This window comes from Tenrec ecaudatus, chromosome X, assembly GCF_050624435.1.
Source record: "Tenrec ecaudatus isolate mTenEca1 chromosome X, mTenEca1.hap1, whole genome shotgun sequence".
NCBI lineage: Eukaryota > Metazoa > Chordata > Mammalia > Afrosoricida > Tenrecidae > Tenrec > Tenrec ecaudatus.
In genome coordinates this window covers 69,195,558-69,209,610 of record NC_134548.1, presented here as the reverse complement: position 1 = coordinate 69,209,610, position 14,053 = coordinate 69,195,558, and positions in this window count along the sequence as shown.

Below are 14,053 nucleotides of genomic sequence, written 5' to 3'. Positions count from 1 at the left end.
AGGTTAACTAGCAGGCACTTGGACTATCTAGGTCAACTAGCGGGCCCTTGTACTATGTAGGTTAACTAGCGAGCACTTGGACTATCTAGGATAACTAGCGGACCTTGGACTACGTAGGTTAACTAGCGGGCCCTTGGACTATGTAGGTTAACTAGCAGGCACTTGGACGATCTAGGTTAACTAGCGTGCACTTGGACTATCTAGGATAAATAGCGGGCCCTTGGATGAGCAATGTTAACTAGCGGGCACTTGGACTATCTAGGTTAGCTAACGGGCACTTGGACTAAGTACGTACCCTAGTGGGCACATGGACTATCTAGGTTAACTAACGGGCACGAGGAGTATCTAGGTTAACTATCGGGCACTTGGACTATCTAGGTTACCTAGCTGGCATTTGGACTATGAATGTTCCCTAGCGGGCACTTGGATTATCTAGGTTACCTAAGTGGCACTTGGACTATGTAGGTTAACTAGCGGACACTTGCACGATCTACGTTAACTAGCAGGCTCTTGCACTATGTAGGTTAACTAGCGGGCCCATTGACTATGTAGGTTAACTAGCGGGCACTTGGACGATATAGGTTAACTAGCGGGCACTTGGACGATATAGGTCAACTAGCGGGCCCATGTACTATATAGGTTAACTAGCGAGCACTTGGACTATCTAGGATAACTAGCGGACCTTGGACTACGTAGGTTAACTAGCGGGCCCTTGGACTATGTAGGTTAACTTGCGGGCACTTGGACGATCTAGGTTAACTAGAGGGCACTTGGACTATCTAGGTTAACTAGCGTGCACTTGGACTATCTAGGATAAATAGCGGGCCCTTGGATGATCAATGTTAACTAGCGGGCACATGGACTATCTAGGTTAGCTAACGGGCACTTGGACTAAGTACGTCCCCTAGTGGGCACTTGGACTATCTAGGTTAACTAACGGGCACTAGGAGTATCTAGGTTAACTATCGGGCACTTGGACTATCTAGGTTACCTAGCTGGCACTTGGACTATGAATGTTCCCTAGCGGGCACTTGGATTATCTAGGTTAGCTAAGTGGCACTTGGACTATGTAGGTTAACTAGCGGGCCCATTGACTATGTAGGTTAACTAGCGGGCACTTGGATTATCTGGGTTACCTAGCGGGCACTTGGATTATGTAGGTTCCCTAGCGGGCATTTGGACTATATAGATAACCTAGCAGGCACTTATACTCTGTAGGTTACCTAGCGGGCACTTGGACTATCTAGGTTACCTAGAGGGTATTTGAACTATCTACGTTACCTAGCGGGTTCTTGGAGTATGTAGGTGACCTAGCGGGATGTTGGACTATCTAGGTTACCAAGCGGGCAATTGGACTTTCTAGGTTAACTAACGGGCACTTGGACTATGTAGGTTCCCTATCGGGCACTTGGAGAATGTAGGTTAACTAGGGGGCACTAGGACTATGTAGGTTACCTAGCGGGCCCTTGGACTATCTAGGTTACCTAACGGGCATTTGGACTATTTAGGCTCCCTAGCGGTCATTTGGACTATATAGATTACCTAGCGGGCACTTAGATTTTGTAGGTTACCAAGCGGGCACTTGGACTATGTGGGTTCCCTAGCGGGCATTTGGACTATCTAGGTTACCTAACGGGCACTTGGACTATGTAGGTTCCTTAGCGGGCACTTGGATTATGTAGGTTCCCTATCGGGCACTTGGACTATGTTGGTTAACTAGCGGGCATTTGGACTATGTAGGTTACCTAGCGGGCACTTGGACTATGTAGGTTCCCTATCGGGCACTTGGAGAATGTAGGTTAACTAGGGGGCACTAGGACAATGTAGGTTACCTAGCGGGCCCTTGGACTATCTAGGTTACCTAGGGGGAACCTGGACTATGTAGGTTAACTAGTGGGCACTTGGACTATGTAGGTTGCCAACGGGCACTTGGACTATGTAGGTTCCCTAGCGGGCACTTTTATTATCTAGGTTAACGAACGGGCACTTGGACTATGTAGGTTACCTAGCCGCCACTTGGACTATATAGGTTAGCTAACAGGCACTTGGACTATATAGGTTCCCTAGCGGGCACTTGTATTATCTAGGATACCTAGCTGGCACTTGGACAATGTAGGTCAACTAGAGGGCCCTTGGACTATCTAGGTTAGCTAACGGGCACTTAGATTATGTAGGTTAACTAGCGGGCACTTGGAATATGTAGGTTAACTAGCGGGCCCATGGACTATGTAGGTTTCCTAGCGGGCCCTTGCACTATCTAGGTTCCCTAAAGGGCACTTGGACTATCTAGGTTACCGAACGTGCACTTGGACTATCAAGGTTACCTAAAGGGCACTTGGACTATGTAGTCTAATTAGGGGGCCCTTGGACGATCTAGGTTACATAGCGGGTACTTGAACTATCTAGGTTAACTAGCGGGCACTTGCACTATCTAAGTTACCTAGCGGGCACTTGGACAATGTACGTTCCCTAGCGGGCACTTGGACTATCTATGTTAACTAGCGGGCACTTGGACTATGTAGGTTCCCAATCGGGCACTTGGACTAGATAGGTTCCCTAGCGGGCACTTGGTCTATCTAGGTTAACTAGTGGGCACTTGGACTATCTATGTTAACTAGCGAGCACTTGGACTATCTAGATTAACTAGCGGGCATTTGGACTATTAGGGTCCCTAGCGGGCATTTGGTGTATATTGGTTACCTAGCGGGCACTTGGACTATGTAGGTTAATGAACGGGAACTTGGACTATGTAGGTAACCTAGTGGTCACTTGAACAGTCTAAGTTACCTAGGGGGCACTTGGAGTATGTAGGTTAACTAGGGGGCACTTGGACTATCTAGGTTACTAGCGGGCCCTTGGACGATGTAGGTTAACTAGCAGGCCATTGGACTATGTAGGTTAACTAGTGGGCCCTTGGAATATGTAGGTTAACTAGCTGGCACTTGGACGATCTAGGTTAACTAGCGGGTACTTGGACTATGTAGGTTAACTAGCGGGCCCTTGGACTATGTTGATTAACTAGCGGCACTTGGACTATCTACGTTAATTAGCGGGCCCATGGACTATGTAGATTCCTTAGCGGGCACTTGGACTATGTAGATTCCCTAGCAGGCACCTGGACTATGTAGGTTCCCTAGCGGGCACTTGTACTATGTAGGTTAACTAGCGGACACTTGGACGATCTAGGTTAACTAGCGGGTAGTTGAGACTATGTAGGTTAACCAGCGGGCCCTTGAACTATGTAGATTAACTAGCGGCACTTGGAGTATCTACGTTAACTAGCGGGCCCTGGACTATGTAGATTCCCTAGCGGGCACTTGGACTATATATGTTCCCTACGGACACTTGAACTATGTAAGTTAACTACCAGGCACTTGGACTATGATGGTTAACTAGCGGGCCCTTAGACTATCTAGGTTACCTAGCGGGCACTTGGACTATGTAGGTTAACTACCGGGCACTTGCACTATCTAGGTTACCTAGCGGGCACATGGACTATCTATGTTAACTAGCGGGCACTTGGACTATGTAGGTTAACTAGGGGACACTTGCACAATGTAGGTTACCTAGCGGCACTTGGACTGTCTAGGTTAACTAGCGGGTACTTGGACTATCTGGGTTAACTAGCGTGCACTTGGACTATGTAGGTTCCTTAGCAGGCACTTGAACTATCTAGTTTACCTAGCGGGCACTTGGACTATGTAGGTTCCCTAGCGGGCCCTTGGACTATGTAAGTTCCCTAGCGGACACTTGGACTATGTGGGTTCCCTAGCGGGCATTTGGACTATCTAGGTTACCTGACGGGCACTTGGACTATGTGGGTTCCCTAGTGGGCATTTGGACTATCTAGGTTACCTAGCGGGCACTTGGACTATGTACGTTCCCTAGCGGGCACTTGGACTATTTAGGTTTCCTAGCGGGCACTTGGACTATGTACGTTACCTAGCGGGCACTTGGACTATCTATGTTAACTAGCGGGCACTTGGACTATGTAGGTTCCCAATCGGGCACTTGGACTAGGTAGGTTCCCTAGCGGGCACTTGGTCTATCTATGTTAACTAGCAGGCCATTGGACTATGTAGGTTAACTAGTGGGCCCTTGGAATATGTAGGTAAACTAGCTGGCACTTGGACGATCTAGGTTAACTAGCGGGTACTTGGACTATGTAGGTTAACTAGCGGGCCCTTGGACTATGTTGATTAACTAGCGGCACTTGGACTATCTACGTTAATTAGCGGGCAAATGGACTATGTAGATTCCTTAGCGGGCACTTGGACTATGTAGATTCCCTAGCGGGCACTTGGACTATGTATGTTCCAGAGCGGGCACTTGGACTATGTAGGTTCCCTAGCAGGCACTTGGACTATGTAGGTTCCCTAGCGGGCACTTGTACTATATAGGTTAACTAGCGGACACTTGGATGATCTAGGTTAACTAGCGGGTAGTTGAGACTATGTAGGTTAACCAGCGGGCCCTTGAACTATGTAGATTAACTAACGGCACTTGGAGTATCTACGTTACCTAGCGGGCCCTGGACTATGTAGATTCCCTAGCGGGCACTTGGACTACGTAGGTTCCCTAGCAGGCACTAAGACTCTGTATGTCCCCTAGCGGGCACTTGGACTATATATGTTCCTTACGGACACTTGAACTATGTAAGTTAACTACCGGGCACTTGGACTATGTAGGTTAACTAGCGGGCCCTTAGACTATCTAGGTTACCTAGCGGGCACTTGGACTATGTAGGTTAACTACCGGGCACTTGCACTATCTAGGTTACCTAGCGGGCACTTGGACTATCTATGTTAACTAGCGGGCACTTGGACTATGTAGGTTAACTAGAGGACACTTGCACAATGTAGGTTACCTAGCGGCACTTGGACTATCTAGGTTAACTAGCGTGCACTTGGACTATGTAGGTTCCTTAGCAGGCACTTGAATTATCTAGTTTACCTAGCGGGCACTTGGACTATGTAGGTTAACTAGCGGGCCCTTGGACTATCTAGGTTACATAGCTGGAACTTGGACTATATAGGTTACCTTGCGGGCACTTGGACTGTGTAGGTTAACAAAAGACACTTGGACGATTTAGGTTAAATAGTGGGCCCTTGGACTATGTAGGTTAACGAACGGGCATTTGGACTATGTAAGTTACCTAGCAGGCACTTGGACTGTCTAGGTTACCTAGCGGGCACTTGGACTATCTAGGTTAACGAACGGGCACTTGGACTATCTAGGTTAACTAACGAGCACTTGGACTATGTAGGTTACCTAGCGGGCACTTGCACTATCTAGGTTACCTAGCTGGCATTTGGACTATGTAGGTTAATTAGCGGGCACTTGGACTATCTAGGTTACCGAACGGGCATTTGGACTATGTAGGTTACCTAGCGGGCATTTGGACTTCTAGGTTAACGAATGGGCACTTGGACTATGTATGTTGCATAGCGGGCAATTGGATTATCTAGGTTAGGTAACGGGTACTTGGACTATCTAGGTTACCTAGCGGGAACTTGGACTATGTAGGTTACCTAGCGGGCACTTGGACTATCTAGGTTACATAACGGGCACTTGGACTATCTTGGTTTCTTAGCGGGCACTTGGACTATATAGGTTACCTAGCGGGCCCTTGGACTATGTAGGTTACCTAGCGGACACTTGGACTATCTAGGTTAACGAAAGGGCACTTTGACTATGTAGGTTACCTAGCGGGCAATTGGATTATCTAGGTTAACGAACGGGCACTTGGACTATGTACGTTACCTAGCCTCCACTTGGACTATCTAGGTTAGCTAACAGGCACTTGGACTATCTAGGTTCCCTAGCGGGCACTTGTACTATCTAGGTTACCTAGCTGGCACTTGGACTATGTAGGTCAACTAGCGGGCCCTTGGACTATCTAGATTAGCTAACGGGCACTTAGATTATGTAGGTTAACTAGCAGGCACTTGGCATATGTAGGTTAACTAGCGGACACTTGCACTATGTAGGTTAACTAGCGGGCCCATGGACTATGTAGATTTACTAGAGGGCCCTTGGACTATCTGAGTTCCCTAAAGGGCACTTGGACTATCTAGGTTACCAAACGGGCACTTGGATTATCTAGGTTACCGAACAGTAACTTGGACTATCTAGGTTACTTAGCGGGCACTTGGACTATGTAGGCTAACTAGGGGGCCCTGGGACGATCTAGGTTACCTAGCGGGTACTTGAACTATCTAGGTTAACTAGCGGGCACTTGCACTCTCTAGCTTACCTAGCGGGCACTTGGACTATGTACGTTCCCTAGCGGGCACTTGAAATATCTATGTTAACTAGCGGGCACTTGGAATATGTAGGTTAACTAGCGGACACTTGCACTATGTAGGTTACCTAGCAGGCAGTTGGACTATCTAGGTTAACAAGCGGCCACTTGGACTATCTAGGTTAACTAGCGTGCACTTGGACCATGTAGGTTAACTAGCGTGCCCTTGGACTATCTAGGTTACTTAGCGGGCACTTGGTATATAGGTTAAGTAGCGGGCACTTGGACTACGTAGGTTAACTAGAGGAAACTTGGACTATCTACGTTAACTAGTGGGCCCTTGGACTGTGTAGGTTAACTAGCAGGCACTTGGACAATCTCGGTTAACTAGCGGGCACTTGGACGATCTAGGTTAACTAGCGGGCACTTGGACTATCAAAGTTAACAAGTGAGCCGTTGGACTATGTAGGTTAACTAGCGGGCCCTTGGACTATCTAGGTTACCTAGCGGGCACATGGACTATAAAGTTTACCTAGCGGGCACTTGGACTGTCTAGGTTACCTAGCGGGCACTTGGACTTCTAGGTTAACGAACGGGCACTTGGTCTATGTAGGTTGCTTAGCGGGCACTTGGACTATCTAGGTTAGGTAACGGGCACTTTGAGTATCTAGGTTACCTAGCGGGAACTTGGACAAGGTAAGTTACCTAGCGGGCACTTGGACTATCTAGGTTACCTAGCGGGCACTTGGACTATGTAGGTTAACTAGCGAGCACTTGGACTCTAGGTAACCTAGCGGGCACTTGGACTATCTAGGTTACCTAGCAGGCACTTGGACTATCTAGGTTAACGAACGGGCACATGGACTATGTAGTTTACCTAGCGGGCACTTGGACTATGTAGGATCCCTATCGGACATTTGGACTATTTAGGTTACCTAGCGGGCCCTTGGACTATCTAGGTTAACTAGCAGGCACTTGGACTATTTAGGTCAACTAGCGGGGCGTTGTACTATGTAGGTTAACTAGCGAGCACTTGGACTATCTAGGTTAACTAGGGGACCTTGGACTACGTAGGTTAACTAGCGGGCCCTTGGACTATGTAGGTTAACTAGCGGGCACTTGGACTATGTAGGTTAACTAGCGGGCACTTGGACGATCTAGGTTAACTAGAGGGCACTTGGACTATCTAGGTTAACTAGCGTGCACTTAGACTATCTAGGTTAAGTAGCGGGCACTTGGATGATCAATGTTAACTAGCGGGCACTTGGACTATCTAGGTTAGCTAACGGGAACTTGGACTAAGTACGTCCCCTAGTGGGCACTTGGCCACTCTAGGTTAACTAACGGGCACTAGCACTATCTAGGTTACCTAGCTGGCACTTGGACTATGAAGGTTCCCTAGCGGGCACTTGGATTATCTAGGTTACCTAGCGGGCACTTGGACTATGTTGGTCAACTAGCGGGCCCTTGGACTATCTAGGATAGCTAACTGGCACTTAGACTATGTAGGTTCACTAGTGGACACTTGCACCATCTAGGTTAACTAGCGGGCCCATTAACTATGTTGCTTAACTAGCGGGCAATTGGACGATCTAGGTTAACTAGCGGGAATTTGGACTATGTAGGTTCCCTAGCAGTCATTTGGACTATATAGATTACCTAGAGGGCACTTAGATTTTGTAGGTTACCAAGCGGGCACTTGGACTATGTGGGTTCCCTAGCGGGCATTTGGTCTATCTAGGTTACCTAACGGGCACTTGGACTATGTAGGTTCCCTAGCGGGCACTTGGATTATGTAGGTTCCCTATCGGGCACTTGGACTATGTAGGTTAACTAGCGGGCATTTGGACTATGTAGGTTACCTAGCGGGCACTTGGACTATGTAGGTTCCCTATCGGGCCCTTGGAGAATGTAGGTTAACTAGGGGGAACTAGGACAATGTAGGTTACCTAGCGGGCCCTTGGACTATCTAGGTTACCTAGGGGGAACCTGGACTATGTAGGTTAACTAGTGGGCACTTGGACTATGTAGGTTGCCAACGGGCACTTGGACTATGTAGGTTCCCTAGCGGGCACTTGGATTATCTAGGTTAACGAACGGGCACTTGGACTATGTAGGTTACCTAGCCGCCACTTGGACTATATAGGTTAGCTAACAGGCACTTGGACTATTTAGGTTCCCTAGCGGGCACTTGTATTATCTAGGATACCTAGCTGGCACTTGGACAATGTAGGTCAACTAGCGGGCCCTTGGACTATCTAAGTTAGCTAACGGGCACTTAGATTATGTAGGTTAACTAGCGGGCACTTGGAATATGTAGGTTAACTAGCGGGCCCATGGACTATGTAGGTTTCCTAGCGGGCCCTTGGACTATCTAGGTTCCCTAAAGGGCACTTGGACTATCTAGGTTACCGAACGTGCACTTGGACTATCAAGGTTACCTAAAGGGCACTTGGACTATGTAGGCTAACTAGGGGGCCCTTGGACGATCTAGGTTACCTAGCGGGTACTTGAACTATCTAGGTTAACTAGCGGGCACTTGCACTATCTAAGTTACCTAGCGGGCACTTGGACTATGTACGTTCCCTAGCGGGTACTTGGACTATCTATGTTAACTAGCGGGCACTTGGAATATGTAGGTTAACTAGCGGACACTTGCACTATGTAGGTTACCTAGCAGGCACTTGGACTATCTAGGTTAACTAGCGGGCACTTGGACTATCTAGGTTACTTAGAGGGCACTTGGTATATAGGTTAACTAGCGGGCACTTATACTATATAGGTTAACTAGCGGACACTTGGACGATCTAGGTTAACTAGCGGGCCCTAGCACTATGTAGGTTAACTAGCGGGACCATGGATTATGTAGGTTTACTAGCAGGCACCTGGACTATCTAGGTTAACTAGCGGGCACTTGGACTATCTAGGTTAACTACCGTGCACTTGGACTATGTAGGTTCCTTAGAGGGCACTTGGACTATCTAGGTTGCCTAGCGGGCACTTGTACTATGTAGGTTAACTAGCGTGCCCTTGGACTATCTAGGTTACGTAGCGGGCACTTGGTATATAGGTTAACTAGCGGGTACTTGGACTATATAGGTTAACTAGCGGACACTTGCATGATCTAGGTTAACTAGCGGGCCCTTGCCCTATGTAGGTTAACTAGCGGGCCCATGGATTATGTAGGTTTACTAGCAGGCACTTGGACTATCTAGGTTAACAAGCGGGCACTTGGACTATGTAGTTTCCCTAGCGGGCATTTGGACTATTTAGGTTACCTAGCGGGCACTTGGACTATGTATGTTACCTAGGGGGCACTTGGACTATCTAGGTTACCTTGCAGGCACTTTGACTATCTAGGTTAACTAACGGGCACTTGGACTATGTAGGTTGCCCAGCGGGCACTTGGATTATGTAGGTTCCCTATCGGGCACTTGGACTATGTAGGTTAACTAGCGGGCACTTGGACTGTCTAGGTTACCTAGCGGGCACTTGGATTATCTAGGTTAACGAACGGGCACTTGGATTATGTATGTTACCTAGTCACCACTTGGATTATCTAGGTTATCTAAGAGGCACTTGGACTATCTAAGTTCCCTATTGGGCACTTGGACAATGTAGGTTAACTAGCGGGCCCTTGGACTATCTAGGTTAGCTAACGGGCACTTAGATTATGTAGGTTAACTAGCGGGCACTTGGAATATGTAGGTTAACTAGCGGACACTTGCACTATGTAGGTTAACTAGCGGGCCCATGGACTATGTAGGTTTATTAGCGGGCCCTTGGACTATCTAGGTTCCCTAAAGGGCACTTGGACTATCTAGGTTACCGAACGGGCACTTGGACTATCTAGGTTACCTAGCGGGCACTTGGACTATGTACGCTAACTAGGGGGCCCTTGGACAATCTAGGTTACCTAGCGGGCACTTGGACTATGTACGTTCCCTAGCGGGCACTTGGAATATCTATGTTAACTAGCGGGCACTTGGAATATGTAGGTTAACTAGTGGACACTTGCACTATGTAGGTTACCTAGCAAGCACTTGGACTATCTAGATTAAGTAGCGGGCACTTGGACTATCTAGGTTAACTAGCGTGCACTTGGACTATGTAGGTTCCTTAGCGGGCACTTGGACTATCTAGGTTTCCTAGCTGGCACTTGGACTATGTAGGTTAACTAGCGTGCCCTTGGCCTATCTAGGTTACTTAGCCGGCACTTGGTATATAGGTTAACTAGCGGGCACTTGGTCTATGTAGGTTAACTAGAGGACACTTGGACTATCTAGGTTAACTAGTGGGCCCTTGGACTATGTAGGTTAACTAGCGGGCACTTGGACAATCTAGGTTACCTAGCGGGCACTTGGACTATCTAGGTTACCTAGCGGGCACTTGAACTATGTAGGTTACCTAGTGGGCACTTGGACTATCTAGGTTAACGAACGGGCACTTGGAATATGCAGGTAACCTAGCGGGCATTTGGACTGTCTAGGTTACCTAGCGGGCACTTGGACTATGTACGTTCCCTAGCGGGCACTTGGGCTATCTATGTTACCTAGCGGGCACTTGGACTATGTAGGTTAACGAACAGGCACTTGGACTATGTAGGTAACCTAAAGGTCACTTGGACTGTCTAGGTTACCTTGCGGGAAATTGGACTATGTAGGTTAACTAGCGGGCACTTGTACTATCAAGGTTAACTAGCGGGCCCTTGCTCTATGTAGGTTAACTAGCAGGCCTTTGGACTATGTAAGTTAACTAGAGGGCACGTTGATGATCCTGGTTAACTAGCGGGCACTTGGACTATCTAGGTTAACTAGCGGGCACTTGGACTATCTAGGTTAACTAGCGGGGACCTGGACTATGTACGTTCCCTAGCGGGCACTTTGACTATGTAGGTTCCCTAGCGGGCACTTGGACTATATAGGTTAACTAGCGGGCCCTTGGGCTATGTAGGTTAACTAGCGTGCACTTGGACAATCTAGGTTAACTAGCGGGTACTTGGACTATCTACGTTAACTAGCGGGTCCTTGGACTATGTAGATTCCCTAGCGGGCACTTGGATTCTGTATGTTCCCTAGGGACATGTGAACTATGTAGGTTCCCTAGCAGGCACTTGGACTATGTAGGTTCCAGAGGGGGCACTTGGACTATGTAAGTTAACTACCGGGCACTTGGACTATGTAGTTTAACTAGCGGGCCCTTGGACTATCTAGGTTACCTAGCGGGCACTTGGAATATGTAGGTTAACTACCGGGCACATGCACTATCTAGGTTACCTAGCGAGCACTTGTACTATGTATGTTCCCTAGTGGGCACTTGGAATATCTATGTTAACTAGTGGGAACTTGGACTATCTATGTTAACAACCGGCCACATGGACTATGTAGGTTACCTAGGGAACACTTGCACTATGTAGGTTACCTAGTGGCACTTGGACTATGTAGGTTAACTAGCGTGCATTTGGACTATGTAGGTTAAGTAGAGGACACTTAGACGATCTAGGTTAACTCGTGGGCCCTTGGATTATGTAGGTTAACGAACGGGCATTTGGACTATGTAGGTTACCTAGCAGACACTTGGACTGTCTAGGTTACCTAGCGGGCACTTGGCTATCTAGGTTACCTAACGGGCACTTGGACTATGTAGGTTCCCTAGCGGGCACTTGGATTATGTAGGTTCCCTATCGGGCACTTGGACTATGTAGGTTAATTAGACGGCATTTGGACTATGTAGGTTACCTAGCTGGAACTTGGACTATGTAGGTTCCCTATCGGGCACTTGGACTATGTAGGTTAATTAGACGGCATTTGGACTATGTAGGTTACCTAGCGGGAACTTGGACTATGTAGGCTCCCTAACGGGCATTTGGACTAAATAGATTACCTAGCGGGCACTTAGACTTTGTAGGTTACCTAGCGGGCACTTGGACTATCTAGGTTAACTAGCTGGCACTTGAACTATCTACGTTACCTAGCGGGTACTTGGAGTATGTAGGTTACCTACCGGGCTGTTGGACTATCTAGGTTACCAAGCGGTCACTTGGACTATCTAGGTTAACTAACGGGCACTTGGACTATGTAGGTTCCCTAGCGGGCCCTTGGACTATGTAAGTTCCCTAGCGGACACTTGGACTATGTGGGTTCCCTAGCGGGCATTTGGACTATCTAGGTTACCTGACGGGCACTTGGACTATGTGGGTTCCCTAGTGGGCATTTGGACTATCTAGGTTACCTAGCGGGCACTTGGACTATGTACGTTCCCTAGCGGGCACTTGGACTATCTAGGTTACCTAGCGGGCACATGGACTATGTACGTTACCTAGCGGGCACTTGGACTATGTAGGTTCCCAATCGGGCACTTGGACTAGATAGGTTCCCTAGCGGCACTTGGTCTATCTAGGTTAACTAGTGGGCACTTGGACTATCTATGTTAACTAGTGAGCACTTGGACTATCTAGGTTAACTAGCGGGCATTTGGACTATTGGGGTCCCTAGCGGGCATTTGGTGTATATTGGTTACCTAGCGGGCACTTGGACTATGTAGGTTAACGAACGGGAACTTGGACTATGTAGGTAACCTAGTGGTCACTTGAACAGTCTAGGTTACCTAGCGGGCACTTGGAGTATGTAGGTTAACTAGGGGGCACTTGGAATATCTAGGTTACTAGCGGGCCCTTGGCCGATGTAGGTTAACTAGCAGGCCATTGGACTATGTAGGTTAACTAGTGGGCCCTTGGAATATGTAGCTTAACTAGCTGGCACTTGGACGATCTAGGTTAACTAGCGGGTACTTGGACTATGTAGGTTAACTAGCGGGCCCTTGGACTATGTTGATTAACTAGCGGCACTTGGACTATCTACGTTAATTAGCGGGCCCATGGAGTATGTAGATTCCTTAGCGGGCACTTGGACTATGTAGATTCCCTAGCGGGCACTTGGACTATGTATGTTCCAGAGCGGGCACTTGGACTATGTAGGTTCCCTAGCAGGCACTTGGACTATGTAGGTTCCCTAGCGGGCACTTGTACTATGTAGGTTAACTAGCGGACACTTGGACGATCTAGGTTAACTAGCGGGTAGTTGAGACTATGTAGGTTAACCAGCGGGCCCTTGAACTATGTAGATTAACTAACGGCACTTGGAGTATCTACGTTAACTAGCGGGCCCTGGACTATGTAGATTCCCTAGCGGGCACTTGGACTACGTAGGTTCCCGAGCAGGCATTTAGACTCTGTATGTCCCCTAGCGGGCACTTGGACTATATATGTTCCTTACGGACACTTGAACTATGTAAGTTAACTACCGGGCACTTGGACTATGTAGGTTAACTAGCGGGCCCTTAGACTATCTAGGTTACCTAGCGGGCACTTGGACTATGTAGGTTAACTACCGGGCACTTGCACTATCTAGGTTACCTAGCGGGCACTTGGACTATCTATGTTAACTAGCGGGCACTTGGACTATGTAGGTTAACTAGGGGACACTTGCACAATGTAGGTTACCTAGCGGCACTTGGACTATCTAGGTTAACTAGCGTGCACTTGGACTATGTAGTTTCCTTAGCGGGCACTTGAATTATCTAGTTTACCTAGCGGGCACTTGGACTATGTAGGTTAACTAGCGGGCCCTTGGACTATCTAGGTTACATAGCTGGAACTTGGACTATATAGGTTACCTTGCGGGCACTATGACTATGTAGGTTAACCAAAGACACTTGGACGATCTAGGTTAAATAGTGGGCCCTTGGACTATGTAGGTTAACGAACGGGCATTTGGACTATGTAAGTTACCTAGCAGGCACTTGGACTGT